This window comes from Notechis scutatus, chromosome 3 (genome assembly GCF_049901735.1).
Source record: "Notechis scutatus isolate UNSWTSFEM ecotype Mainland chromosome 3, rNotScu1.2, whole genome shotgun sequence".
Classification (NCBI taxonomy): Eukaryota; Metazoa; Chordata; class Lepidosauria; order Squamata; family Elapidae; genus Notechis; species Notechis scutatus.
Genome location: NC_142011.1, coordinates 161,124,299 through 161,128,561, shown reverse-complemented (window position 1 = coordinate 161,128,561; position 4,263 = coordinate 161,124,299).

Genomic DNA, 4,263 nt, shown 5'->3' with positions numbered 1-4,263 from the left:
GTTTTTCTTTAGCCCAGGTAAGACGCCTCTGACGTTGTTTGTTGTTTAGGAGCACCTTGACAAGAGGAATACGACATTTGAAGCCCATGTCCAGGATCCGTCTGTGTGTGGTGGCTCTTGATGCACTGACTCCAGCCTCAGTCCACTCCTTGTGAAAGTCCCCAACACTTTTGAATGGCCTTTTCCTGACAATCCTCTCCAGGCTGCGGTCATCCCTGCTGCTTGTGCACCTTTTTCTTCCACACTTTTCCCTTCCACATTACTTTCTATTAATGTGCTTTGATACAGCACTTTAGGAACATCCAACTTCTTTTGCAATTACCTTTTGAGGCTTTCCCTCCTTATGGAGGGTGTCAATGATGGTTTTCTGCACAACTGTCAGGTCAGCGGTCTTTCCCATGATTGGGATTCCTACTGAACCAGACTGAGAGACCATTTAAAGGCTCAGGAACACTTTGCAGGTGTTATGGCTTAATTAGCTGATTAGAGTGGGACATTTCAGTCTAGAATATTGAACCTTTTCACAATATTCTAATTTTCTGAGCTTGTGGATTTGGGGTTTTCATGAGCTGTAAGCCATAATCATCTCAATTATGACACATCACAGCTTGAACTATCTTGCTTTGCATGTAATGAGTCTATCTCATATATTAGGTTCACCTTTTAAGTTGCATTACTGAAATAAATGAACTTTTGCATGATAATCTAATTTTTCAAATTTCACCTGTAGTAGCTCTGGGAAGGAAGACCAGAAAACAATGACAACGAATCATCCCCTTCATCCACATAGCAATTGAAAGACTATTTATCAAGGAGCATGAGTGGGCCTGGAATGTTGCAAGCACACCAGACAAAAGGGGCATTGAAAGACTATCTGAATAGTCTGAATGATAGTGAAGAAGATGCACGGAAGGTATTATATCATGACGGTAGTATACCATGATACCAGACTGGCATATGAGAAAGAACAATGAAGAACAGAAAAGATACATGGGAAAACAAACTATTACATGGTCAGTACATTTTTAAAAAATAGCAGGCAAAGCAGTAACATGACCTCGCAATGTCTAAGAGCAGGAAAATTTAAGAAAAGAGACAGAGGGATCAGTGGTGGGATTCAATTGTTTTTACTGCTGGTTTGGTGAGCGTGGCTTGGTGGGCGTGGCAGGGGAAGGATACTGTAACATCTCCAGTCAGAGGTGGTATTTGCCAGTTCTCTGAACTACTCAAAATTTCCACTACTGGTTCTCCAGAACTGGTCAGGACCTGCTGAATACCACCTCTGAGAAGGATTAATTCTGGCTTCACAAGACCAAATCTTAAAAACAGATGCATACAAAGCCAAACTGAGAAGTCAGCACCAGCAAGTGCTACTTGTGAAAAGAAACCAAAGAAATAGTCCACCACTTCGTTGTTGCAAGAGAACTGCCCAGATTGACTACAAACAACAATATGACAAAGTAGCAACAATGAGTCGTTGTAAGATCTGCAAGAAATATCATTTCCATGCAAGTAAGAAGTGGTGGGATCACAAAATAAAAAAAGGAAAAGAAAATTAAGAGGCTAAATTGGTCTGACACTTTAGAATTCAAACAGAGAGGTACCTACCATATAAGAATGTCTTTGGTAAAAGGAAGCAAAAATAATACCAACAGTAATAAGCACCTTGGGTACAAGCCCAAAACAACTGGAGCACCACTTGAACACCATTGGAATTGACAAAATCACCATCAATTAATTGTAAAAGGCAGTTTACTCAGTACAACTTTTATCCTGTGATGTCAGACATCAAGATCTGCCTATCCCAGGTCCTTGGGAAAGACTCCATAGGTGGACAAAAATGCCAAATCCAGCCTAAACACCATTATGCAATGAAGTATAACAATGATTTCACACTTCGCTAAAATTTATGAGGAAGGCAAGGGAATGATTCACAAGATTAATTAATAATATTCTATCTATATCTTTGGTCGACATTTCATTTTTCCATTAAAGTGCATGAGCTAGCAATGTCAGATTGTGGGAAACCTGCATAGTACCTTAAATTACAGAAGACTACACAAATCTTGTACATCTGAATTAGAAGAGACATTCTCTGCAGCATGCATCTTTTTTATCTGCAGCATGTATCTTTTTTAAAAATATCCATCACATCTTCCGTAAGTTTTATATATAGAAATTCTAACTGTATTTTACATGATATTTAAAAATCAATTATTTTAATTGTCTTCTAATTACAGCAGTTTTTTTTAAGAATCTTCCTCTTCCAGATGAGTTTTGATTTTTATCACTGTTACTGTAGGCGAGGCTTCTGAATGAAAATAAGTAATCATGCACAGGTATTTTTGTCTACACCCAGTTTAACTTTCTCATACTGGGTTCCCTGTAGAGCTTGCCAGAATATTTCTGTACAACTTTAATTGAATCATTCACCTCTGAGATTATCTATTTAAAAAATCTCAGAAAACATTACCAACTATGTTTCTGCTTACAACGCTATAAAAATAAGAAAAGGTCAAATGCTAATTTGACATTTTCAGATCAAGTTCAATCCTTTACTTTCATTAAAAGAAAAAAATCTGGTAACATTCACTGAGATAAACTAAGTCTGAATTTAGAATTTATTAAAAAAACTAATTTGTCTTCTCTAATTTCAGACAACTGCAACACATCTTGCTTTCTTAAATTGGTCACTTTAAATTTTGGAACTTTTTTTTTTACTTTTAGTTGCCTCTTGGGACATATGTAACAAAGAACAATAGTAATAGCACTTCAACTTATATACAGTCTTTAAAGCACTCCGAGCAGTTTACAAAGTCAGCATCTCACCCCCAACAATCTGGGTTCTCATTTTACCAACCTCAGGATGGAAGGCTGAATCAATCTTGAGCCAGACAGGATCAAATTCCTGACTGTGGGCAGAATTAGTCTGCCATACTGCATTCTAACTATTGCACCACCATGGCTCTTAACAAGAATGTCAGATATTCCAGTTCTCTAGGCCATAAACCCTGATGGTTTCTATTTTAAAAATGTTCTTTAACTTTTGTTGAAGACATGTTGTAGGAGTACTGTACATTCCATAATAGATTTCAATAAATTAGAAAACAGCTCAAGTACCCCAAGCATCTGGCTCTTATTGAGTCATCAAAGTTTGCTTAAGTTGAAGGTATTGTCACTGCTATGAACCACAAGAAGATCAAATCCAATATGAGGTCAAGAAAAATTCTTGAAATCCAATGAGTCAGTACCACAGGAAGTGGTTACTAGATAGCAAACTCCTCCTTCCCTCCCCCTCCGCATTACTCTGTTTTCTCTGCCCATCTTTTAATCTCATATTACTGTTGTAAGGCATCCAGAAAGTATCCATTATATCAATCACTCCGAGACATATTCTCTCCAATTGATTTATTTAGGAATAGATCTGGTACGTCTAAGGCAATTTCCCAAAGTGAAAGTATTTTCGCATGTTACACAGAATCCACTTTCTCTCCTCCCACTTCTACACTTCATAAATCACAAGAACCAATTAACTACAACTGGAATTTCTTAGTACGACATACATAATAACCTTGAACTTTTCAACTCCTCCCCCCTTCCATTAAATGTGGCAGTTGAATTTCAAAGCTGACAACTGTATTTACGTCATTGTTTATTTTATAGTTTTATTAATTTTCTACTGTTTACACTTCATGTTTCTATTTTTGCAGTTATAAGCTGCTTACAATAGCCTCATGGTGAAATGCGCTGCAAATAAATTTAACAAATAAATAAAAAATAAAAATTACATATTAATGGATTTTTAAAAAACTAGTCTGACTTCTTATAATTACTTCCAATTAAGTATTTTATTCCTCCTTTTAAAGTAAAAATGTTCCAAAGCATTAAGTACTGATCACCCTCAATATCAAAACCCAATATGTGCCCCAACAGGACTTCTCTTAGCATACTGTCCTGCAAAGAGAACACCTTTTCTACTATACATTGGTTCAAGAACTTTCCAAGACTTTAACAGAGATAAATACAGACTGTAAAATCAGTTGTATGTCTGTGAATACTGTATGATGAAAGAACGTGGCTGTATATATGAAGATTAGAGATACAATAAAATTTTATCCCTTGACAGGAAATCAAGCCCTTTTAACTGAGTAGCTACTATTTCAATGGAATTAAGTAGAAGACTGTGTTGTAAAAGGAATACAGATATATTATTTCCTTCTGTTGTATCCTACTTTTTTTAAAAAAAAGACACACACAAACCAG